Source organism: Camelus bactrianus, chromosome 14 (assembly GCF_048773025.1).
Source record: "Camelus bactrianus isolate YW-2024 breed Bactrian camel chromosome 14, ASM4877302v1, whole genome shotgun sequence".
Classification (NCBI taxonomy): domain Eukaryota; kingdom Metazoa; phylum Chordata; class Mammalia; order Artiodactyla; family Camelidae; genus Camelus; species Camelus bactrianus.
This window is the reverse complement of record NC_133552.1, coordinates 46,297,152-46,324,907: the sequence shown is the minus strand read 5'-3', so window position 1 is coordinate 46,324,907 and position 27,756 is coordinate 46,297,152. Positions and strand designations below refer to the sequence as shown.

The window sequence follows — 27,756 nt, the reverse complement described above, 5'->3', positions numbered from 1 at the left end:
ATATGTCCCAGAATGAGGAGAAAAATCCATCAATTGAAATTCCCCACAAATGACACAGTCAATAGAATCTGCAGATAAGAATATCATGAGAGCTATTATGAGTTGTAACAACTATATTTTGTATGTTCAAGAAAGTAGAGGAAGAGGTAAGCATTTTAAGTAGAAACATGGAAGCTCTAAGAAGACTCAAATTGAATTTCCAAAGAGAACACAAATACAATGTCTAAGGAGAAGATGTATAGAAATTATCTTAGGAATTTCTTGGCTGTAAATATGGAGGCTTGACCAATTTAAAATGAAATGTCCCTAAAATAACTGAGCCAAAGCATGCAGTAAGGACATATTTTCTTTTTGGTTTTCTATCTTTTATCCGACCACCCTAATCTCCCAACCTAAAAAGAAGTTGTCTTAAGAGCCCCTTGCTCCCCCTTGGAGTGGAGGGGAGCTGAAGGGTCTCTGAGGATCAGCAGTAGGGGCTCTGGTATCCCAAGAGCCTCTGAGGTGATGGTGTCACTGGCTTTCTAGGTCCCTGCTCATTGTTTTGGCATCTCTTTCCCTTAGAAGTATCTACCCTCCCTGCTTCCTTAGGCAAAACAGCATAATGGCTTCCAAGGAAAATGATTTGTGGAGGAGAAGAACGCAAGACATCAAAATATTGTTTTCCAAATATTGTCACATAATCATTTGTTTACAAAGAGTCCCCATAAGCAACTCTTCCACACAGCGGTATACCAGAACGCTGTTTTGTAAACTGTTCACATTGGTGTCTACCACCTACTATGGGACCCTGTAGAGACACCTCTAGTTTTTCCACTGACTGTGTACAAAAGCTATCAACAGGAAAGGTCCTGTTGTAAACTAGCAAACAGCTACAATCAAATCCTCCGCTGGTTGTAAAGAATGGGACTCAGTAACATTTTGTTTGTTTACTCACCAAAATACTTCTTCCTTGCCAAGTAAATTCAATTATGTTTTAACTGGTTTGAATTCAAGTTCATGCTCTCAGAATTGAACTTTCCTTTGCTAAAAGATGTCACCTCATCCAAAGTTCAAATGTTTCTTTAACAAATAACAGAAGATAACTCTGGAAGATTCTGCCCTAAAATGTGAGATCCTTAGGGACACTGAACTAAATTTTACTTGCAAGTTTTTTTAAAAGCATGTCACATCCAATCCAAGATTGTTCTATTGAAATATATCGAAGAGAAAAATAAATATGCAAATTTTACTGAGTGATTTATGTTTTATGATATATACAATTATGGAACAGGCTTTTGAAGAAAGAACTATTTTGGTGTATTTTGGCATCAAAATTGAGTTATGAGTAAAATAGACGAGTTTGTCAGTTTTAAAACTGTTTCACATGGACAAAACAGTGATTTTCTTATATCTTATAGTTAAATATAAATAACAGAGTTTTTCTTTATTTCTCAAAAGCCAATGATACAAATTAAAATAGAATTTGGCCTAAGCATTTCAAAATGGTTACTGTGAGCAATGCAACAGTTTTGGATTCTTAAAAAGTTTTGTAAATTAATGCTTTTATAGTTAAATCCTATTAACTAATGACCTCAAGATTAAAGAAATGACTGATATTGACCTCTGTTTCACTCAGGCAAACTGCATTCTTCAGACTTAACTATTCATCTGGATCATGAAAATGACCATAAAATACACCTAAATAACCATAGAAATAAAGTTTAAACAAACCATCAAGCAAAGTTTGTCCAAAAGTACTACTTTTCAAATAAGTTAAACTCAATTAACATTTATAGAGCATTTAACAACTGCAAAGCATTGTTCAAAATCTACAGGACGCACAGAGATGAAAAAATATTTCCTGCCACTGAACTTAGAATCTGTTAAGACAGACATAAAAATTATTAATGCTACTATAATGTAGAAATCATGGTTATACAATTAAAATATTTATTGACAAGATTATATTGTGAATTACTTTGACAAGTGTTTTTTATGAATTGATGTATTTGAGTTCCCAAGAATCCTATGAAATAAGCACTCTTAATAGTCTTGTTTTACCAGTCCCTAGTTTTACAGGACACTGAGTCTTAGAGTTAAATGATCCAAGGTCAGAAAATTCAGAGGCAGGATTTGAACCAAGGCAGAAAGTTTGCAGAGATATGAATAAACTACCACAAGTAGCAAGTACAGCAAAGGAGAAAAGATTAGAATGTAGAATCTAATTACTATATAGATTTGAATTTAAATTGTGGCTCTGTTTTTCACTAGATGTATAAACTGGGTAAATACTCAAATTAGCCTCTACAGTTTAATATTTATAACAAACCTTGTATAGCATACTATACTTGGCTCTTTCCTCAAAAAATCATAATTTTTTATATTTCACACAGGGTCTTATATAGGTTAGGAATAACAGTAATGCTAAAATAATAGTGACTCAACCGGTACTAACTACTATATATGAAATAGATAAACAACAAAGTCCTACTGTATAGCACAGGGAACTATATTCAATATCTTGAAATAACCTGTAATGAAAAAGAATATGAAAAAGAAAATACACGTTTAACTGACTCACTATGCTGTACACCAGAAGAGAACACAACATTGTAATCAACTATGCTAAAAAAAAAAAAAAAAAGACTCAAATTCTCAAGTGTGTATTTTCTCATGCAAAAGAAGATGAGGGTTAAAAATTCCAGGATTTGTGTGGTAGCTTCAAGAAGTCACCAGATACCCAGACTCTCCTGTCTTTCTGCTTTACCATTTTTGATGTGTTGCTTCCAGAGTTAAGGTGACCTCACGATCCAGAATGGATGCTGGAGTTCCAACCAGTTCACTCACATTCCAGGGAGCAGAAAGAAAAATTGAAGAAAGCAAAATGAATCTGCTTTTAAAGTCCCTTTTAAGGGTCTCCTTGGAAGTCTCTCACAACACATTTACTCTTACACATCTAAATTGGATGTTTCAAGCTTCCTGGGAATTGTCATTATTTGAAGTGGCCCCATGGTCTGTTAAAGATTGGCATTCTGTTCATAAGAAAGGAGAGAAAGGATATTGGATTGACAACTGGCACTGTCTCTCATGACTCTGATGACAACACATAAAGTAAAAATAATGTAGAATCTTGAGGAAAGAAAACTAGATACAATTTTCACTTCCTGAACACAAAGGGAGAGAACACACAACTTCATAAGCATTTATTTGTTCACATAAATAAATTACACAGACCCCAAAGATGGCAACAGAGAGAAGAATTTCCTCATAAAGTATGATAGCGGGCATTCCTATGACATTGATAATTCCCAGGAATTACCATTCAAAGCTTCCAAGTAGGAAGCTTCCCTGGGCTGCCAGCATCAGGGGTAACTCCAGGAAGATGCAGCAGGGGGAGCCCATGGGACAGGAAGGCCCGCCTGGAAGTCTCTCTAGGCCTGCAATCCACCACCAACTCCCTAAATCCCCATTTCAACCTTTGCAGCTGTCCTGACCATTGGAAGGAAAACAGAATGATCTCTACACAAGGGGTTCAAAAAGCCTTGGAACTGTGGCTGACAGCATCGAGTTAGTGTCCCATCTCCCTGAAAAACAGTCTAGCTGCCAACCTTTGGCACCATCACCCATTATAAGTCTTGATCTACTCATCATAAAGCTGGGGTGGTAATACTAACGGTGCCTACCACATGCAGTTGCTTTCAGGATTAAGAGCTTGGTAGAGTACTTCATACTTAGCAAACACTCAATAAATATTGGCTATTCTGCACGTTGGAGTAATACATGTTGGTAGACGGTGGAACCCACTTACTAGCTAAGTAGCTTAAATTTCTAAGTCTCAACTTGAGTATCTGGCACCTAGCAGATTTGGAATAAAATGTAATGATTTTTTGTGATAATTATAATACATATTTAACTTTGAAATGTGTATATATATGTATGAGGAAGAGTAACTGAATTTTCTCAGGATGAGTTCTGGAAATATTCTCTTACAGATTATTTAACTGCAAGTGCATTTTATTATAATATGCCAGTGAACTCATTTAATATATTTCCTTCTGTCTTCATACTTTCTCAAGTGATGATACAATAAGGTATATTATTTAAAGAGCAGAAATGCATTTGACTTGGTCATAAACTAGTGTAACTAGTCAGATCTGCCTCTTAGATCTGACACAAACTGCTCTCTTTAAATGGTAATACAGAATGTTGAAATAAGTCTGGACACGTAAGCTAACGTTTTGATTCCACTAGCATGTGCAAAACTCATTGTATTTAAGCTACAGTCTCAAAAGAGATCATCTTTTATCTGCCAAATTTTAAAGGCTCCAGACTTCTGAATTCCAGAAATGTGTTCACTGACCTAAATATTTGGAAAGGGGGTAAATGCATTTTCCCAAAAAGGGAATAAATCTACCACAGAAAAATCAGCCAGGGAGTGAGAGAGATTACCCTTGGAACAAGCACGGTTGGATTTATACACAGAGCATTGCTTGATGATGTATTTAGCGCACTGTTATAGTCAGGAAAGGTACACTTAGGCCAGGACACCGCATGCCAAGAGTGCCAAGCAACTGTTTTCAGGAACCAAGTTATTTGTCTAAGTGTTGTTGGCAAAGACCAATGACAGGTTTTAATGGTAAAAATCCAGATATTAGGGAATTGTTTGAATTATTTTGCAGATGAATTATAAATCCAGAAGCTGATAACTTCTAATACCAGAGAAAGTCTATGACATTTAGGGTAAGATCCCTTCCTATGCACTACGTCTGAAAACCAGCAGCCACCAGGGGACAGCCAGCATGTTCCAGCAGTGCTACTTTCTTACTGCAGTTTTGGGTCACTGCAGCATCGGAAGAGATTGTTCCCGCTGCTTCAGTTCTAAAATGATACATGCGAGAATCATTTGAATGCAAATACTCATGTGCTATAGATCTCTTCAACCTCATCATTCTGTGAACATTCAGAATATGAGCCCTGCAAATGGAACACAGTAACTTGGAAACATATCAGCTTTGTATTTCAAATCTTGACACTCCCACTGATTATGGGTTTCTCCCATGCCCTCACCAACAACTCAATCACCCCCTTCCTTTCCCTAAAGGTTTTCATCAGGCATAGGAAGCTGTCAGAATCAGGTGTTTAAGACTAGTAATACTCAATATTATTTTTCCAAGAAAAAATTACTCATATTATAATCTCTTATTAAATAGCCTAATAACGAAAAAAATCATTTAAACAAATAATTGTGACATTTTTGATATAGCAGGAAGAACACTGGGTTTGAGTTAAGAAAATTAGAATTCAAATTATGCTTCTAGCTCCACGGACTGTGACCTTGAGTTAGTCTCTTAGTTCCAGATCTTTGTCTACTAATTCATTCATTCACTAAATGCCCAATTTACATTCTGTTCTATTCTGTGGGAGCCCATGATTGGGCTAACAAATTGTAACATGCTTAGTACCTGCCTTGAGGTTTTAGCAATGACCCAGGTCCCAGGCTATAAACGCTGGGCGTGCTTGCTGTTAGTCTTCTATCCCCAAAACAGCCTTGGGCTGGAATGGTAAAAAGCTGCAGACTCAGAGGTGAGAAGGCTGGTTAGCCAATGACGGGTAAGATCCCCTGAGGGGGCAACCTAAGACAGGCACAGCCGCCTGAGTCCAAGAAAAATCTTGTTAAGCAGCTGATTCTTATACGTTCCGCCCTGATAAGCAGAAAGGCTCAACACAATTATGATTCACCAAAAAGGGTCTTCTGACTTTGAGTCAAACACCAACAATAAACAAAGCCTTTGTACTCATTGTGATCCCACCCTGTCCTTCCCTAAATTCCTGCTTTGACTGTACTCAATAAATATGAGAGATTTGAGAGGCTCATGGAGTTGGCTCCCAACTCCCTCTCGCTCTCTTGACTTTTCCCCAGAGTCTTGAGTAATTCATTCCGCCTCAGTGGGACTTCTGCTGGCCAGAACCCACAACTGGTGACAAACCCACACTATTCTATTCTAGACCTAATTGTACAGAAGTAAAGAGACAATCGCCATTCTAGACTTAGCTGTACAGAAGTAAAGAGACAAATTTCCTGCTCCTGAAAGACATTTAAGAACTATAACATTGGGTCTGGAAAGTGCCATGATGAAAAATATAGCAACGTAAGGAGTCAAACGTCATAGGAGGTAGCATTCCTGAAAGGGAGGTAAACAGACCTGAATGAGGTAGAGATGGGGATGTCTAAGGGAAGAATATTTTAGGATTTTCAGGAACAGTAGAAGTGCTCCCATGTTTAAGGAAAAGCGAGGAGTCCCATTCTGCTGAGGTAGAGTGAGTGGGAAGGTGCAGGCAGGAGGCTGGAGAGCGGGTCTGGTGCCGAATCACGTGGTGCCTGGAGACTAAGGGAGGGATTTGGACTTCATTCCAAGCATGAGAAGAAGCCACTGGAGTGAGCTAAGTGAGTGGCATTCCTAACTGATCAGTTTGAGTGCTGTGGGGAGAACGGACTCTCAGGGTCCACAGTGGGAACAGGGGGATCGGGATTTGTAGAGCAAAACATGAAAATGCCATGCACACTCTGTGATGATCTTTAAGTCTGTTACAGCTGACCATGAACAATATCTTGAAGGAAGGAATGGCTTCTTCACCAGTGAACTCGGCTGTCATCAAACACTTGTCTATTTTCTCCTGTAATGCTGTCCCAGGACCTTTAGATTCTTGGGTCTCAGCTGTTTATGCACGGAAGGTATTAAATACTTTCTAAAGGCTGGTCTGAGAATACTGGCCTCACTCTGCCCCATCCCTACAAGAAGACGACCCTAAACTATTTTCCTAAATGAGTGTCATCCCTGGAAATTCTGTATTCTGCTCCTCTCTGGGCTATACCTTCTGACGGGACAAAACTTGCTCCCCTAACACTCAAGTAAGTGCAGCACACAGCAGGACCAGAAAGAATAATTTTAAGACAAAACTTAAAGGATACTACATAATATTTTGTCTATTCTGGCAACGGGTTCCTGACTCTTTTCCAGTTTGAGTCCATATGATTCAAGTATAGAAAAGATCCGCAAAGAGACTCTTTTAGAAGTTATTCATTTTAATTCCATAGAAAATACAGAAATAGCTTTTCTCCTGGTCAAATTAAAAAAAAAAAAAACTAAAATGCACTAGATTAGACCAAGTCCCTTCTGACTACCACCTCTAGTCTCTGTCTCTCTTCTGGGTTAACCACAAATAAGAATTTGGTGTGTATCCTTTCAGAACTTTTTCTATGTCTATATTTTTCTGGTATATATCATGCCATTGGTATAATCTAGTATTTATTTTTCTTTTCACACATTTACATATATGGCATATTTTGGTGAGTTCTCTTTCTTTTTTATATATTCATTAAAAAGTATGCTGCAAATTGCGTTGTGCTTCTAGTAACAGTAGAACTTTCTAGAAATATATGTGTATCTTATTCCTTTTAACTGCTGCAATGCCTTCTACAACACAAGTATACCATACATTGTTCAGCCATTTCCACTTTGATAAAATTTCTCTTTTGTTTTTCTATTAAGGTTCAGGCTGCAATAAACACCCTTATATGTAATTACTTGTTCACATGAAAACGTCATGTGTATTTCTCTAGAATAATTGCCAAAAGTAAAGTGCTAGTCATATGCTATATGCATTTTGATTTAATTAGATAATAGCAAATTAATCACAAAGTAGAACGTATTTATAGTTTTATCAGCAGAGATTTACCTATGTATTGGCCAAGACTTTGACTGATTGATTGATTGAGTTAGTTAACGCCATCCTAACAAGTGAAAAGTGCTATCTCATTTTTGGTCTAAACAGTTTCCCTTATTCCTAGAAAACTTGACTAGCTTTACATAGTCTTATTGATAATTTGTAATTCTATATATCTCAATTATATATTTAATTCTTTAACCATTTTTTATTGTGTTGCCTTTTTCTTATATATTTGTGGAAGTTATTTACATGTTTTAAATATTAATTTTTTTGCCTATTATCTACTTTGATAATATTTTCTCCTGATTTATTTTTTCTTTAATAGCTTTAGGATATCTTTTGTCACATAAAAGCTTGAAATTCTGATTTAAAGAATCAAATTTATCACTTTTATCTATGGTTCTTCCATTATAACTTTGTTTTTAGTTTTTTGTTTTAAAAAATCATTCCTACCCCAATTAATATGTACATATTTCTATGCTTCTTAGATTTATTTGTCAGTTTATTCATTTATTAATCTGTCTAGTATTTACATTTAGATATTTAAGCCATTTGGATGCATCTTTACTAACAGTGAGGAGTAAAAATCCAAAAATAATTTTCCAAATGGAAAGCTAATTGTCTCAAAACTGTTTCATTGGATTGTTCACCTTTCTACTCAGATTTTAAATTTTTCATCTTGGCTGTATACTGGATTTCTACACACACAGATACATGTTCAGACTAGTTTTTCCATTAATGTAACTAGCTTCTAGGTCCCCTTCCCAGACATTCTTAACTTGAGGCTCACCTTTACAACTGTGTTAATATGCTTTAGGTTGCAAGTAGTGGAAAACTCAATTGAAATATATAAACAATTAGTGGAACTATTGAAAAGTCTGATAAATTGAAGTCACTGAAAAAGTCCAGAAGTAGGGTCAGATTCATGCCAGACCTGGTCTAGTGCCTCACGTGACGTGAGCAGGAAACAAGTTTCTTAGCTGCCAAACAGCTCCTCTCTCCCCATTTCACAGCTTTGCTTTGTTAGCACTGACTCCATTCTTGGCAGCCCCCTTGCCAGGGTACAGACAGGTGAAAAAGAAAAATCTGTGTCCAGAAGTTCAAGAAAAATTTTCTGAAATTTACTATTACTGAATCTTTGAATTAAACTCCACCATCAGGAGGGTAGGGAAAATCTGAATGAAGGCTACAAATGGGACGAGGCTGGCTACACATCTTAACTCAAGCATTTTTGCTTCAGCAACTGGGTGGGATGGTGGTGCTACTAACTGATACAGGGACAACTCCAGGAAGAAAATGCTGGAGTTGGGTGCAGTGAAGTGTCAGGAGTTTATTTCAGATGGGTTCATGTGAAATGTTTGTGAGATATCTAAATGGATATATCAAGTAGGCAGCTGGATACATGAGTCTGAAGCTTAGGGGAAAGCTTTGGGTTACAGATAGAAATATGGGATTTATCCTGGATTTAAATTCTATAGATGAAACATAAAGCTATGGAAATAGATAAAATCTAGGAAGAGAATTTAGAAAGAAATCAGAAGAAATCCTAGGATTTCCCTTTGAGTTACTCCAGAGGTTAGAGGTTAGGGAAAAGAAGCCATGCTACAAAAGACCCTGAGAACGTGCCTTCAGTGAAACAGAAGTTAAACAGAGAGTGTGGACCACAGTCTTGGAGTATCTCGATATATAAAGCAGGTAATCTAAAATATGGAAGCACATTTGTGATGCTCCAGACAAGAGAGACAAATAATAATTAACTAATTCCCACGTGGACATTGCTATACATTCCTTTAAAGTTCATGATCAAAGAATGTTAGAAGGCACCTAGATGCACTTGGTGAAGGAGCACAGTCTTGGAATCAGAGAACAGTGACTGTCTAATTTTACCATGTGCTAAATGGAACCAATCTACTTTATAGGGTTGTTGTGAAGATGGATTATAAGACATATGTGAATCCCTGACAGGTGTTTTATTTTCTTCTCCTCACCAGGAATAGGAAAGGAGGGGAAGGGAGTGCACTGGGGAGAGTAGCTCTGCATATCCAGGTCTACACTGAGAGGTTAATAGCGCTCTACTCCCCACAGTAGGGCTTCATGGAGAATGTGGCTGGTCAGAAGCTGCTTACATGGCAGGGAGGACATGACCTGGCCTGGCTGTTCTTTCTCAACCTTTTGAAATCTTCGCTCCTCCTGTTCCTCCCACACACAATAGCTACGGAAGTCATCTCACATTGCAGTATAATTTCTAATCATTTTAATCACCTCTAAAGGAGCGACAGTGTCTACTGTGAGGTGATACCTTCTACATCTTGAGTTTATGTCTGAGTCTCTCTTGACTCCAGGTCATTTAGACATTGCCTCCTCCAACTCCATACCCCTGTGGCAGCATTTTATAGTCCTTATTCTTCTAACAATTGCTTTTCTCAAAGACTCCTTCATGCATTAGTAGACTTCTTGGCATAGACCTTGCTTTGGGAAGTAATCGCATCTCCCGTCACTTTGATTTACTTCACAACTCCAGGGTTACAAGATATTTTTGCTTGGACTTAGTCTTCTAGAATATTTTGACATTGCAAAACACTGAAGAGTATATTGTACCAAACAATGCTGTCCTCAGTACGGGGAGCAACCAAATGACCTAATTCATCTTTCCAGCTTCTAACTTCTATGGTATCTTATAGTATAGAATCTATTCATGGCATAATAGTCCTTTATATTTAGAAATGAATATATCATCTAATTCTTTATTTCCATGTTGAACCACAATGAAGTTTCTGATGAAACCACACATTAAAGTTAGAAAACAGATGAATATCCTTCAATATCTGCTGGAGTCCTTTGATTAAAAAGTAGAATTGAAATTGATGAGGTCTATACATTTTATAATTATCTGAGTTATTCTTCTGCAGGCAGTAAAAAGAGAACAAGAGCACATGCTCCTCTTCTAAGTCATATTTATCTTTCACCAAAACTTTTCACCCAGCCTAAAATCAGGCAATCATCTGGTATCTTTGGCTGCAGTACATCAGTCCCACTTGCTGTACTAGATAAAGTATATGAATAATGTTCTGATTTATCATTATCAGGGTTTAAGTATAGCAAGCACTTCAGATCTTCAAAGATATTTGTCATTGTTAATTACAATGATATAATTAGAAACAACAGGATCTGACTGATCCAGTGGAACTTTCTTGCCAACAGTTTGTTAGCATTTTCCAAGCAGTTTAAGAAATTCTTCATTCATATGTTGAAGAAAAAAATACATCTACTTTCTTGGTTTGCTGTTCTACACATTAACAGAGAGAAAAAACTAAATTCCATTCATTGTTAAATGGTATACTTGATCTGTGAAGAGGGCCCATTTGTCTTTTATGTACCACATGAGACAAATGCTCATCCTAAAATCTGGTTCCCAGGACAGCCCCTGACAGATGGTGATATGGTTATATATACATCCAGGAGTGGTAGATATTTACTGGATGATTTCCATCAAAGTCATTAAAAGAAAACTATTTATCACAGATGATTAAAAAAATGTGATATCTTGTTAATCATTTTTAATAGACTTTATTTTTTAGAGCAGTTTTAGGTTCACAGCAAAATTGAGTGGCAGGCAGAGAGATTTCCCATTAATAATTTTTTACACCATGTGAGACTATCAAAAATGCAAAAGCAAGACTGCTTTCTACGTGGCCCATAATTAGTAAATGGATTCAAGGGCAAAGGCGAGAGTAAAGGTAGATATAATTGACGCAGTTGTATCACTGCCGGGCTCCTGGTCCACTTGCACAGCTGAGGCAGACTAACCCTGTTTAGCAGCTGGAGTACATCCAGCAGTCAGCGTAGGCCCTGAGCAAGTGGCTGAATCCCTGGGAGGAAGGGTATGAAGAAAGGGTAGCCTGGCTACCTGAAGAGGAGCAAAGAAAGGTCTTCAGGAGTCTGTGAGAACCCAACATCAGAATCATAAGATTTCCAGATCATTCCAGCCAGGGATATTTTAAATAAATATTTTATAAGTCATTCTGAAGTTTTGTTCTATTCTGATACTCCGACCACCTTGTAAATAGAGGGCTTCTAGCAACCTGAATAAAGTATATCAACTGAAAAAGATACACAATCTAAAATTGAGAATTCTGTTTCATTTTGTGGACTTTCTGAGGACTCAAGCCTGGGAGTTAGCCTCTCAGATTGCTCTAAGGGACCTGCTACAAAGAGGCAAGGGAGGAGCCAGGACTTACAGGCTTTTTTTTTTTTTTTTTTTTTACAACAAAGACCAGATAGTCAGATCATCGAAAGATTAGTTAATTAAAGAAAACCAGCTATCTCAAGGAATTTAGTGCTTTTCTACTTATGGGAAGATACAAGACTCTAGGCTCATTGAAATCATTCCTTTGGTAAGCACCTTAGCTACCTAGGGCCAGTATCCTGCTCTTTCCCATCCTAAGTCCCCTCAGGGGCTCCCCCTCAGGGGTAGGAGGGGGTGTAGTGGCTTGATGGCTGCAACATCCTTTGCTTACTGATACAGCAGGCAATATATTTTATTTACAAGCACCTCAAGCCTTTACTTATAATCTCCTTAGGACCTTGAACCTGAGAGCAGATCCACTCGGTAACGCTCAGTAAGACTCCTGTGATTCAGGGACCCCTTCTCACTTCAACAGTTATCAGGTTTGAACAATGAGAAAAGCCAGTGGGCCTGCCCAGGGGGTCTTCACAACCTGCCCTGTGAAATCAGGGAAACTCAGTGTTGTGGTAACTGATATTATCGGTGTTTATATGAAAAAACGTTTACATTTTATTGCCTCTTTCTTTCGTTTACCACATTTTCTTACCATTGACTTAAAAATTATTCAACTAGAGCTGATTAGTAGTCTATAATTTTTCTCTCTATTTTACCCACATAAGAGAATCTTCTCCCCATTTCTCACTCAGATCTCCAGGGCACGTGAAAAGGAATGAAAAATGGCTAATCTGAGTGTCGAAAGCCCATCTTCACATGGTGAAGATTCATAAATGCTTCAGAAAAATGAACAATTTATAAAAGCAAGAAGGTCCAAGCTGTTCTTTCTTAAAACCGTGTATGCAGCAGTCCAGAGAAGATTAATTTCAAATCCCTCTATTTTTTCAAAAGCACAAGTTATGAAGCACTATAAATAATCTTACGATATCTCTTAATAAATAAATAAAATTAGTGTACCTCCAAGGCCTGAATGTTCTTTGCATTTTTGCTTATTTACCACATTTTCTCATGACTGCATCATATCACTACTCATAAATCACTGCGTATCTATCAAAATCTATTATGCATATCCATCATGATTCTAATCTGAATAAAGCATAATCTTCCTAAAATACAAAAAGGTATTTCTAAGATGCAAACTGATTGTGTTAATTCCCTGCATAAAAATCTTCAGTGACCTTCCTCCATGCCTATAGTATTATACTAAATCTTAACATGATTTTTCCAGCTATAATCAGAACCCAACCTACCTCCTGGGCCTTACAGTCCTTTTCTTACAGTCTAGGTTTCCTAGACAGCTGACAACTGTTTCTTTTCCAGATTTGTTTAGGCCCATTCCATCTCTCTGCTTCGGGTCAAATTCTTCTTACTGATTTATAGCTTCCTTTCCCATTGCTATACTTTCCACTATCAACATCCTTACTCACTGTCAGTGTCTTTCAAAATCTATCAAGTCAGTGTCTTTCAAAATCTACCAGGTTCAGTTTAAGTATCATCTCTTTCAAAACCCTTGCTCCCAGAGGCTGTCCCAACCAGAAGTAATGGAGTCCAAGTTTGTACTTCTTGCATCATGACAGGCTGATAAATTGAGGGATATGTTGTTTAGATAAGGAATAGCAACTTTATCTGGAAAGCCAGCAGACCAAGAAGATGGTGGACTAGTGTCCCAAAGAACCATCTTGTCTGGGTTTGGATGCTAGTGTTTTGTTTTCTTTTGTTTTGTTTTTAATAGAACAAAGAGGGGTAGGTGAAGAGGTAAAATAAAAAAGGCAATAAGTTGTTGCAAATATTTCTTGGTTCCAGCCAGACTCCAGAGGGGATGTGCTAATTAATTTTTTCCTGTAGACATTCACAGATGGGCCTGGTCAGGATGTTTCCTGAGAGCTAACCAAAGGTATTTTAACTTAATGCTAAAATAGAACCATGGGAGGCAGGGTTCCCCAAAATGTACCATAATGTAGACTTTAAGCTGTAGGCAACATCCCTTTAGTGATTAACTTGTGGCAAAAGCAATAGAGTACAAAGATTAAAGTAAAAGAAACAGATCCAATATGGAATCAGATTTCTCATCCTTATATGGTAGTATCTTCATCCTTCGGGTTGCCATAGCAGTTGGCTCCTACATCTCTGACATTATTTATCATTCTGCACAACTTTGTAATTATGTGTATAATATCAGGCAGCCTTCACACAGCCTCTCATCTCATAGGGCATGTCGTCCACCGTAGGCCCTAACTGAGCTTGTCTTGAATCTGATTGGCACTACCATTAAGAACTAAAGCTCTTAGACTGTATTAACATTCTAAAAGACTTTGGTCCAATGTTAACATATTATTTTCTCATAAATTCTGTCATACTTGGTAATGACAAAGAAAGTCTATTATTAGGGCCAAATTTAAAGACAAAGGAGCCCAATAACACAACAACAAAAAAACAATAATTACAGAGTTTAACAAGAACCACTCTCTGCAAGTTCAAAAAAGCATTAAAAGTTAATACTCAATTAGTGATTAAAGGGAAAATAATGTGTGTGTTACAAGGACCCCTCATGTGCCTCCAGCCTCTTGTCCATCTGGTTTCCTGAGGAAGCAATTACAATATGAACTGCCCTAATGCTATCTGGTCCTATCAGAAGTTGGGAAGCCTTGTGAAAATTCCAAATGTGCCTCTAATATAATCACTATCTGGGTTGCAATTACACTGAGGCTTGCTATCTGTTAGAACCTTTATATCTTGGATTCCTTTGGTAATTATACAGTAGTTTCCATTTAGAAATTGACTCCTCCCTTTGAGTTTACTTACACCAAAAGCAGTACAGTTGGCCCTTCATATCCACGGGTCCTGCATGCACAGATTGATCCAACTGCATATAAAAAAAAATTTGAAAAATAAAATTCCAGACAGTTCCAAAAAGCAACATTTGAATTTTCCACACACTGACAACTATTTACATAGTATTTACAACTATTTATACAGAATTTACATTGTCTTGGTTATTATAAGTAATCTAGAGATGATTTAAAGTGAATGGGAAAAATTTCATAACATCTGCCACCTAGAAAGCTCATAGAACATGTGCATTTTTGGTTCATTTTCAGTTCTTCTTGTTACTCTTTTTCTTAATGAAAATGAGCATTCCTTTTCTGTTTAAAAAAAATTAAATAAAAAAATTAAGTATATAGGAGGATGTGTGTAGGTTATATGCAAATACTATGCCATTTTATGTAAGGGATTTCAGCATCCAGGTATATTGGTATTGAGGGTGCTGTGGAGGACACTGGAACGAATCTCCCCTCCCCCATACCAAGGGACAGCTGTACTCAGTAGTACTAAGGCTGGAAGCATTGGGGAATTCCCACAGCCATTAGAAGCATCCTAGCCTATACTCAAGCCTAGAGACATCTTACCTCCCAATAAAGCTCCTAACTTTCCCTTCTTTACCCTTTTGGAAGCACAACGCCTGGTGTTTACTTTTCCCACCCTTGAAGCCTAGAAGCCATCTCAGAAATATTAAGGAGATAAGAGTACCTATAAAAGCTCTTAAGATACTCTTAAATTTACAGCAAACAATGGACTATTTACTTGCCTTATCTGAGGATGGGTGTTCCCTTTAGTTCATTAGAGGAAAGCCTGGGGCAGAGGAAATTTGCACAAGGGACTCTGGGCTTCCCAAATCTCCTAGGAAGTGGCCAGACATTCAGGGCGCCAGCCCCTCTGACCTCTGCCAGTCCGGCCAGATTCTAAACATGACGTATTGTTTCAAACAAAAACCCTCCCTCTTTTTTATTGAAACTACAAAAATTTTTTTATAATTAAAGACAAATGTAGGTGGATCAGGTAGATGCAAAGAGACTACTGCATCGATCAAGTGTGAAAATGAAGACTTCCAAACAGAATACTCTGAGGCTGTTTATTTGTAGCTTGCTATAGCAAGGAAGTCAGCCAGCATCACTTGTGTTTGGCAGAGACTCAAGAGATAGGCAGGCAGGGGGCAGGGAAAGCTTTCTGATTAAAAAAAAAACGAACGTTTCAGGTATACTTTGCAAGTTTTTGAAATCGGGAAACTGGAGGTGGGCCAACTAGAAGCTGGGCATCCTATGTGATTAGTTTGGGGAGCATATTTGGCTTTTTCTGGTTGATCTTGAGATTTATGAAAGTAGTGACAAAAATTCGGGAAGCTGGCCTTTATTGAGCAAGTCCTAGCTGTCTGGGGCCAATTGCTGCAGAAGCTGTGGTTTGGTTTCCTGGGCTGGTCGTAGAGGTCATGCGTCAGAGATCTAGTCTATGTGCAGTCTGGCCATTATCTGTTTGTAAATTCAGACTCTCACAGGACTTTTGCTGTTGTTCCTTTTTAAGTCATTTGAAAGTAAAATAGTATCTAGGAAATCATCAGAAACTTAAGAGTAGAAACAAACTAAATTTGTCTCTGGATATTATCTCTAGAACCCAGCACAGTGTCAGCCCTCAGGACGCTCTTCTCATTTAAAATATCCACTTTAAAAAGAAATTTTAAAATCACTACCACATAGTCATTAAAAACCAGAAGTTGCCAATGTCCTTAAACTTAGAAGTCATTAACGGTAAACATTATTAATATTTTCCTCTTTTAGCATGAATTTGCTCTGTAGCCACTGGTAATTGGATGCTTTTCTTTCTCTACAAATGTTAGTGAGTGAATAGCACAATTTTTTCCCTGAGTGTAGTGTTAGTGTATCTTGCTCATTGTCCTTGCCCTCCAAATTCTAGTTCCGTCATTCCACTATCACCTCAGTAAAGATGTGCCCAAGCAGCATCCTTTTCACTCCCAATTAGGCAAATTCATTAGGTTCAATCTCTATGTTACTGATTTTGATATATATATTCCTAATATTATATATATATAACTTTACAGGTATTAACTCTTATGTTTCAATTGCCTCCATATTATTGTCTATGTCCAAATCATCTTTGTGCTCCTATCACTTGTCAGAGTATATGGAACATGTTGAATGAATGATTAAATGAATCCAGCAAGTCAAGTAAACTTTTATAAAGTTTGAGTTCTGATAGTCAACCTGGAGATTGATTGAGATGAATTGAGATGAATATTGTGGGACCATATCACAGGATACCAATACAATAGGACGCAAAATGCGAAACAAAGAGTTTACGTTACTTATTCATTTATTCAACAAATATTATTAAGACTGATTTTATTTTAGCCACTCTGCTAGGAAATGGGAAAATATTAGTAAACAAAATGCAGGTGAATTATATCTAGAAAAATCTCTTCTTGAAAAGATCTTCCTTCCATCTCTGGCTACAGAGTTCCATTTCCATGATCTGATAGTGAACCAAGACCAGGTGGATGACAACATGTTTAAATTCTCATACTGTATTTTCTTCGCTTCTTCAATATCTACAGCGTGTAGACATGAACCCAGTGAACATTCAGTCAATGCATACTGAACTGGATTTTTATCGTTGTTTGTCCAGTAAAGTTACTCCAACATCATGACCATCCAAGGCTTAGAAGACGGCTACTTTTTCTCTCCTTCCTTGGCTCACACCAACTCAAGTGCAGACAATTGTTTTAGTTTTCTTGGTATGCAACGCTGTGAGTAAAAGGACTTGTAGTGTCAAACCTATTGGCTAAAATAAGGCAGGGAAGGACACAAAATATAATAACACTAGAAAATGTTGCAGACGTGAAGACTATATTTACCAGTTACAAAACAGCCTGGCATTAGGGATACGATGTCTAACTTTAGAACCAGGGTTGCAGTTCTTACCTCTCTCTTATATAATGGTGTGATCTTGGACAAGACATTTCAGCTTCCTGGGTTTTAATGTCCTCATCTGTAATAGGCAAAGATTAGAAAAGGTTACTTTAAAATCAATAGTATTACTATAGGCAAAAATCTGGCCAAAGCATCTAGACTATCTCAGTTCCGTAGGCCTGATAGTCATCCTAGTGTTTAATAGTCCTCCTCAAGGCAGTTCTAACTTATGCACGTTCCCAAGCAGGGTGCTGAAGCATAAAGAGTTTTTCCTGGGATCCACATGGTCAAGATGTTAGCCGTGTTGTTTATTCCCACCCTGATTCTTCTCATAGTATGCTGTCTTCCTTCCCCTCCCATTCAGAAATAAATGAGGAAAGAATGAGGATAAAATGTAGCAATGACTTTGAGGCAAATAATGTTCTTTTCCCACTTCAAGAAAAAGGCTCTTTCAATTCAGTCTTTCATGTTTCTTTACCTGTCACTGACTTTTTCTTCCTAAATTTTAGGTATAGTTTCACTTTTACAGATGAAAGCATGAGTCTCCAAATTCATGATTTCTGACTTAAATGAACAACAACCTGGCTTCTGTAAGTTTAAACATATAATCTGTCCAGATGCTCCAAAAGTCTCACTTACACACATATCTCCTAATTCCATCCCTACTAATATATATATATACACACACACACACATATATATATTATACTCTTTTAAAATACACAGTGAATATTTAAGGGTTGATCCTTAAGATAAGGAAAGGAGGATTATTTCTTTACTTCTTAGCCCATTATATGGCTTGCACCTCTTCTTACTCCCATGTTGTCTGGTCAATATTTTTTCCATAGCACATACCGAAATGCCTAGCTCCCCTAGCAGACTACAAGCTTTGTAGAGTAGGCTCTGTGTTTTACTGATATTAGATCCATCACCTAACATATAATTTGACTTGCTGAATAAACTGAATAGATGGATGAATATGAGATCCTTCCTAACAACAAGGGCTTTTAAGAATATTTCTATAACTGAACTGCCACTGTGAATTCATATCTATATGTAAATAATGGGTGGGGCCATCGGGTAACTTGGAATTTAAAACAGAATTGCTATGAAACTTTGCATTTGGATTCAGGGAAAGTAAAGTGCTAGGAATTGAGAGAAAGAGACAGACAAGTCTTCTCTCATCATCAAGGCAACAAAACTTCAGCTTTGTTCACTACAAAATGGCACAGAGGTTGCCTTCAGTCATGACCTCAGCTACCTGGTTTTAGAATAATCTGAGAATGACAGAAAAATATGAGTCTCAGTTCATATTTCAGAGTCTCTTAAAAAAAGGCAATCCCTCACACCATACACAAAAATAAACTCAAATTGACTTAAAGGCTTAAATGTAAGACAAGACACAACAAGTCTCCTAGAAGAAAATATAGGCGAAACATGCTCTGACATAAATCTTAGCAATGTTCTCCTAGGGCAGTTTACCCAGGCAATAGATATAAAAGCAAAAATAAACAAATGGGACCTAATTAAACTTATAAACTTTTGCAGAGCAAAGGAAACCATAAGCAAAACAAAAAGACAACCTATGGAATGGAAGAAAATATTTGCAAATGATGTGACTGACAAAGGTTTAATTTCCAGAATATATAAACAGCTCATACAACTTAATAACAAAAAATGAACAACCCAATCCAAAACTGGGCAGAAGACCTAAACAAGCAATTCTGCAATGAAGACATACACATGGTCAATAGGCATATGAAAAAATGCTCAATATTGTTAATTATCAAAGAAATGAAATCAAGACTACGATGAGGTATCATCTCACACCAGGCAGAATGGCCATCAGTCAAACATCCACAAAAGATGAATGCTGGAGAGGCTGTGGAGAAAAGGGAACCCTCCTACACTGCTGGTGAGAATGTAGCTTGGTGCAGCCGTAATGGAAAACAGTATGGAAATTCCTCAAAAAACTAAAAATAGATTTACCATATGCTCCAACAAGCCCACTCCTGGGCTTATATCTGGAAGGAACTCTAATTCGAAGAGACACACGTACCCCGATGTACACAGCAGCACTATTTACAATAGGCAAGACATGGAAACGAGGCTGAGGTCCACCTTCAAGGTAACACAGGGGGAGCTATGCTGACCTACTGTCCAGCAAAACAAGCAAAGCCTGTGAACTGTATTTTAAGAACAAAAACAAGGAACAAAAATTTAGTCTCTGGAAATTGTCCTAATGGCATACAGCAAATGAGGAAACATTTATTCAAGAAAACCTACTATAACTCGGTAAGAATACTGAGTCTGTGCAATTGAGCAACAGCCTGCTCTCTCCATCACTAAAGGAGAATTAATAAAATGGCCAAATTTAGGCCAAAAAACCAAACGACCAGAGGCTAACTGCTCCAGCATGTCCTAATACAGGGCTGAGAGATTTTGACCAGGTGGAGAGGCAGTTTATAAGGAAAGAGACTTCTGACACTTTCCCCAAAAGAACTGACTGTATTTGAAATAGAGTTTGATGAATTTCAAGCCTAAGGATGTTGGTGTTCCTGAAAACAATAGCTCCTCTTAATTAGGAGTAAAAAGCATAACCACAGGCCAGCTAGTTCACTAGAGAGAAACAGAGAAAGAGATAACTAAGAAGTACCCTCCTGAGTACCAAAGATAAAGACTGTTCTCAAAAGAATACTCCTGCCTGAGTTTAATTGGATCAGACTACAGAGCTATTTGTGCCTCAGGACACCGTCAAAAACAGTAGAGTAATCAACTAGCAATTAGTGGAATCTCACAGGTGGGTGTGATACCAAATGAGGCAGAATGATCAGGAAAGGAGACACCCAAAGGGAATCCTACCAGAACCACTGTCATCCCCGATAACTGTGTGCATGCCCATGGCTGCGCCCTCTCAGACACGGACGGTTTCACACCGCAGGGGAGGTAAACGCCACTAAAACAGTCCAGCATGTCACTAGACAAAGAAATAAGCAAATAACAGTAAGAACAGGCCTCAGAGCAGGGGGGGGGAATCATTAGTGCTTGCCTAGAGTTGGAGGTAGGCAGACGGGGAGGTGATGGATCAGGAGGGTGGGGTTTCTTCTTAGACTGATGCAAATGTTCTCAGGTTGACTGTGGTCCTGGTTGTACAACTGAAAATATATTAAAAGCCACAGGTGCATTAAATGGTAAGTGAGTTATATTTCAAAACATGTTTTTTTTAAAAAGACTCAATGGTACTTTTTAGGCATAGGAAATGACAGTCCTTGCTCAAATACTGACATTATTTAGACAGACAAGTGAAAGAAATATTTTTCAGCCAAAGAGAAAATTGTAGACTCGCCTGGGTTTATTCAAATTGTTTGGCAGGGGACCTGTGGGAACTGGTTTCTGGGTTGTCCAGCCAGCATTTCCAGTGACCAGCAGCAGTGATGTCAGGGTGGCACGTCATTTGTCATGTTTGTTACTGGCTGAAATAAACACACCTGCCTGTGGGCCATGCACGGGACACGTGATATTTTCCCAAAGAGGCTGTGTTAAGCACTCTACAATCCTGTGTATTTTATCACTAATCTCCTATTGATCTTATGCCTGTGAGCCTCAGACCACTAAGGAAAGTGAAAGTTAACTAGATACGTGAATCTAATTAGAAAGCTCCATGTCCTCCTCTTTCCTTAAAGAGCTTGCAATTTTCGGGTGATGTTCAGTTTTTTATGACGACTTTTGGGTTTGTTAGCTAGACATTTTCTTTAACTCTTCATTCATTTGCTTTCTCAAAACTGATTCCTAAGTTTTGATATGGCTGAGTCAAACAGCCTTAGAGAAGTTCATTCTAACTTGAAAAGGAGTTTTTGTAGTCAGCTCCTGTTACTTATTTAGCATTGGCTGAGGAAAGCCATTCCTCTGCAAAGAAAGTTCTATTCTGTGACTTTCAGTGTGGCATGGAGGGGGCATATTTAGGAGGAAAAAGGTTACCAACTTAGACAGCCAAATCAGTAAAACTCACTAGGCTGATATGTATTCAGTCATCCGGCATCACTAATTCAATACGTGCCATGTACAGTGGTGGCGCTTAGGGACATGACAGTGCCTAAAACAGACGTGGCACCTACACTCGGGAAAGTCACCTCCAGGGGCCTTGCCCCTGTGGTCAGCTCAAACTGGCAACCTGACCAGATGTCTGTGCTGCAGACTGTTGTTTCTATGCCTAACCAGTTTGCTTTTCTTGGCCTCAGAGAGAGGGAATATCCCAAGTCTTTGTATTCAGAGGAAGGTTTACCCTCATTTCCCTGTGTGTCTGTCCAAAAGAGGCTAGAGAAATGAAGTAATGGATTATAGATGTTTACACAATCTTGACAGATAGCCTACATTATGATGCAAAATTACCAACAAGTTTACTGTGCTTAACTTTGGGCTATATGTGAAACTGAACTATAGTAACAAAAGCTTTTTCCTTATGCATCACTTCCCAATTCTCAAAGCACTTCTAGGAATGTGGAAGATGGCGGAGTAGAAGGATTTTCGCAGGTCACCCTCACCCACAAATACACCAAGACCCACATCTACAGACCCACTCAGCCAACCAGAGCACCTGTGGAACTCCGAAAGAACATCGCCCTCTTCAAAAGATAAAGACGCCAAAAATCTGGTAGGAGAAAAGGAAAAAAGAAAGAACAAAACGCAAAGCAGCGCGGGACGGGTCCCGCAGGGAGGGAGCGGCAAAGGAGGACTGGCGCTCGCTCGCTGGGTCTCCCCTCTCCAACTGAGAGGCCAGCGGGACAGAGGGGGAGCCTCCAAGGCTCGGATCTGTACAGAGCAGCCCTTGACTAACAGAACTAAGTTATACGGGCACAGAGCGTCACCCTGACATGCAGCCTAATATGCGGGCCGGCAGCGGCGGGCAGGGCCAGGCTGCACAAGCTGGGCAGAGGACGGAAGTGGCTGCACGGAGGCAGCCCCGGGGGAACGCAAGTTTACTCCATAAACCACAGTGCCAAAGAGGTATGAGCAAGATGAAGAAGCAGAAAAACCGTTCCCAATTAAAAGAACAAGAGAAATCCCCTGAAAGGAAGATCAACGAAATAGACATCGATAGCCTACTAGATCAAGATTTCAAAAAAGGAGTGATCGAATTGCTGAAGGAATTAAAAAAGATAGTGTTTAGAGATATAAAATATGTCAAAAATGAAATTGAAGCTATAAAGAAGAGCCAAGTAGAATGGGTAAACTCACTGGCTGAGATGAGGAATGATCTAATAGCTGTGCAAAGCTGACTAGATAATGCAGAGGAACGAATTAGTGATCTAGAAGACAGGGCAATAGAAAGCACCCATTCAGAAGAACTACAAGAGAACCAAATAAAAAATAATGAAAATAGCATAAGGGACCTATGGGATAATATAAAGCGTCCCAATCTTCGCATAATAGGGGTCCCAGAAGGAGAAGAAAGATCAAAGGGGATTGAAAAGGTTTTTGAAGAAATCATGACTGAAAACTTCCCAAAATTAAAGAAGGAATCAGATATCCAAGTACAGGAAGCTCAGAGGGTCCCAAACAGGAAGAACCCAAATAGACCCACACCAAGACATAACCATACTCAAGATGGCCAGAGTCAAGGATAAAGAAATGATTCTAAAGGCAGCAAGAGAAAAGCAAAGAGTAAGTTACAAGGGAACCCCCATAAGGCTCTCAGCTGATTTCTCTACACAAACACTACAGGCCAGAAGGGAGTGGCAACATATATTCAAAGCCCTGAATGAAAAAAAGATGCAGCCTAGGATCCTTTATCCAGCAAGGCTATCCTTGAGGATAGAAGGAGAAATAAAGAGATTCACAGACAAAAAAAAAAAAAGCTGCAGGAGTTTAGCAACACTAAACCCATGCTAAAAGAAATATTGAAAGGGCTATTCTAAATAGAAAAGCAGCAGGATGCTACAGAAATGAGAAACTCACAATTGGAAAGGTGATAACTCATGAATTACAAATAAACACGAAATTATAAAAGAAGACATACAAATCACTGAGAGTGGGAGAGGGAGGCAGGGAAATATAGAATATTTTTTTCTTTCTTTTTTAAATTTTGTTAACAGTAGGATGGGTTTGAGATCATGTTACTATCAGTTTAATAAAAACAGTTATAGTAATGGGTTGATAGATTTACAAAACAGGGTAACCACAAGCCAAAAATTTACAAAGGAATCACAAAAATTAAATAAAATCCATGATAATACAAAGGAAAATTACCAAACCACAAAAGGAAGAAGAAAGGAACAAAGAGGAAATACCAATTCAACTGCAAAGATAAGTTCAAAATGGCAATAAACACACATCTATCATTAATTACTGTAAATGTTAATGGACTAAATGCTCCAGTCAAAAGACATAGAGTGGCAGACTGGATAATAAAGCAAGAACCTTCAATATGCTGCATACAAGAGACCCACTTTAGGGAGAAGGACACATATAGATTGAGAGTGAAAGGATGAAAGGATATTCCATGCAAATGGAAAAGCCAAAAAAGTGGGTGTTGCAGTACTGATTTCAGACAAAATAGACTTTAAAACACAGGCCATAAAGAAAGATAAAGAAGGACATTTTATAATGATTAAAGGAGTGATACAAGATGAGGATATTACACACATTAATATTATGCACCCAATATAGGAGCACCTAAGTACATAGAACAATTACTAACAGAGATAAAGGGGGATATTGATGGGAATACAATCATAGTTGGAGATTTTAACACTGCATTAACATCACTAGACAGATCTTCCAGACAGAAAATAAACAAGGCAACAGAGAAATTAAATACTACAATAGAAAAACTAGATTTGGTGGATATTTTCAGAGCATTACACCCCCCAAAAATAGGATATACATTCTTTTCAAGTGCACGTGGAACATTTTCCAGGACCGATCATGTACTTGGGCACAAAAGAAACCTCAACAATTTTAAGAAGATAGAAATTATCTCAAGCATCTTTACTGACCACAATGCCATGAAACTGGAAATCAACAACAGAGAAACAAAGGAGAAAAAAAGGAAAACATGGAGATTAAACAACATGTTATTGAAAAAACAATGGGTCAATGAGGAAATCAAAGCTGAAATTAAAAAATACCTTGAGACAAATGATAATGAAAGCACAACCACTCAAAATCCATGGGACACAGCAAAGGCAGTGCTAAGAGGGAAGTTTATAGCGATACAGGCCTTCCTCAAAAAAGAAGAACAATCTCAAATAAACAATTTAACCCACCACCTGAATGAACTACAAAAAGAAGAACAAAAAGCCCCAAAAAGCAGCAGAAGGAAGGAAATAATAAAGATCAGAGAGGAAATAAATACAATAGAAATTAACAAGACCATAGAAAAAATCAACCAAGCCAAAAGCTGTTTTTTTGAAAAAGTAAATAAAATCGACAAACCTCTGGCCAAACTCACAAAGAAGAAAAAAGAGAGAGCACAAATTAGCAAAATAAGAAAGGAAAATGGAGAAATTACAACAAACAAAATAGAAATACAGAATATCATACGAGAATATTATGAAAAACTATATGGAACCAAACTGGATAACCTAGAGGAGATGGACAAGTTTCTGGAAACATACTGTCCACCAAAACTGAATCAAGAAGAATCTGAATGCTTGAACAATCCGATCACTAGAAAGGAAATAGATATAGCAATTAAAAAACTCCCTATAAATAAAAGTCCAGGACCGGACGGCTTCACCAGGGAATTCTACCAAACATACAAAGAAGAACTCACACCAGTCCTTCTCAAACTCTTCCAGATGATTGAAAAGGAGGGAATACTCCCAAACTCATTCTATGAAGCCACCATCACCCTGATACCAAAACCAGGCAAAGACACTACCAAAAAAGAGAATTATAGGCCAATATCACTGATGAACATAGACACAAAAATCATCACCAAAATATTAGCAAATAGAATCCAACAACACATAAAAAAGATTATACATCATGACCAAGTGGGGTTCATCCCAGGGACACAAGGCTGGTTCAACATACGCAAATCAATCAGTGTAATACATCACATCAACAAGAGAAAGGACAAAAACCACATGATTATCTCAATCGATGCAGAAAAAGTGTTTGATAAAATTCAACACCCATTTATGATAAAAACTCTCGCCCAAGTGGGTATAGAGGGGACATATCTCAACATAATAAAAGCTATATATGACAAACCTACAGCCAGCATAGTACTCAACGGTGAAAAACTCAAAAGCTTCCCACTAAAATCTGGGACAAGACAAGGATGCCCACTGTCACCACTCCTATTCAACATAGTCCTGGAAGTCCTAGCCACAGCAATCAGGCAAGAGAAAGTAATAAAAGGGATCCAAATTGGAAAAGAAGAGGTAAAAGTGTCATTATATGCTGATGACATGTTACTATATATAGAAAACCCTAAAAGGTCCACACAAAAGCTACTAGAGCTGATTGAAGAATTCAGCAAGGTAGCAGGTTACAAAATTAACGTTCAAAAATCAGTTGCATTTCTTTACACTAACGATAAATCAACAGAAGAAGAAAGTAAAGAAACAATCCCCTTTAAAATAGCACCCAAAGTAATAAAATATCTGGGAATAAATCTAACCAAGGAGGTGAAAGAATTATACACAGAAAACTATAAACCATTGATGAAGGAAATTAAAGAAGACTTTAAAAAATGGAAAGATATCCCATGTTCTTGGATTGGGAGAATCAATATTTTTAAAATGGTCACACTGCCCAAGGTAAGCTACAGATTTAATGCAATCCCTATCCAATTACCCAGGACATATTTCACAGAACTAGAACAAATCATAATAAAATTTATACGGAACCATCAAAGACCTAGAATTGCCAAAGCATTACTGAAGAGAAAGAAAGAAGCTGGAAGAATAACTCTCCCAGACTTTAGACAATACTATAGAGCTACAGTCATCAAGACAGCATGGTATTGGTACCAAAACAGGCATATAGACCAATGGAACAGAATAGAGAGCCCAGAAATGAACCCACAAACTTTTGGTCAACTCATCTTTGACAAAGGAGGCAAGAATATACATTGGAATAAAGACAGTCTCTTCAGCAAATGGTGTTGGGAAAACTGGACAGCAGCATGTAAAACAATGAAGCTAGAACACTCCCTTACACCATATACAAAAATCAACTCAAAATGGATTCAAGACTTAAACATAAGACAAGATACAATAAACCTCCTAGAGGAAAACATAGGCAAAACATTATCTGACATACATTTCAAAAATTTTCTCCTGGAAGAAATAAAAGCAAGAATAAACAAATGGGACCTAATGAAACTTACAAGTTTCTGCACAGCAAAGGAAACCAGAAATAAAACAAGAAGAAAACGTATGGAATGGGAGAAAATTTTTGCAAGTGAAACTGACAGAGGCTTGATCTCCAGAATATATAAGCAGCTCATACAACTCAATAAAAAAAAAATAAACAACCCAATCCAAAAATGGGCAGAAGACCTAAACAAGCAATTCTCCAAGGAAGACATACAAATGATCAAAAAGCACATGAAAAAATGCTCAATATCACTAATTATCAGAGAAATGCAAATCAAGACTACAATGAGGTATCACCTCACACCAGTCAGAATGGCCGTCATTCAAAAATCCACAAATGACAAATGCTGGAGAGGCTGTGGAGAAAGGGGAACCCTCCTACACTGCTGGTGGGAATGCAGTTTGGTGCAGCCACTATGGAAAACAGTGTGGAGATTCCTCAAAAGACTAGGAATAGACTTACCATATGACCCAGGAATCCCACTCCTGGGCTTGTATCCAGAAGGAAATCTACTTCAGGATGACACCTGCACCCCAATGTTCATAGCAGCACTATTTACAATAGCTAAAACATGGAAACAACCTAAATGTCCATCAACAGGTGACTGGATAAAGAAGAGGTGGTATATTTATACAATGGAATACTACTCAGCCATAAAAACCGACAACATAATGCCATTTGCAGCAACATGGATGCTCCTGGAGAATGTCATTCTAAGTG

The 27,756-nt window shown here is 37.9% G+C and overlaps 1 long non-coding RNA gene across 1 annotated transcript in view; it reads right to left on the bottom strand.

The window, feature by feature from the left end:
* LOC123613869 (uncharacterized) overlaps positions 1 to 27,756 on the bottom strand; it is a 172,370-nt gene that overhangs the window by 32,049 nt on the left and 112,565 nt on the right. The window contains exons 4-5 of the long non-coding RNA XR_012511741.1: positions 17,719 to 17,785; positions 14,750 to 14,810 (exon numbers count right to left, since the gene is read on the bottom strand). This is a non-coding gene — a long non-coding RNA (uncharacterized LOC123613869). The remainder of the gene's footprint in view (positions 1 to 14,749; positions 14,811 to 17,718; positions 17,786 to 27,756) is intronic.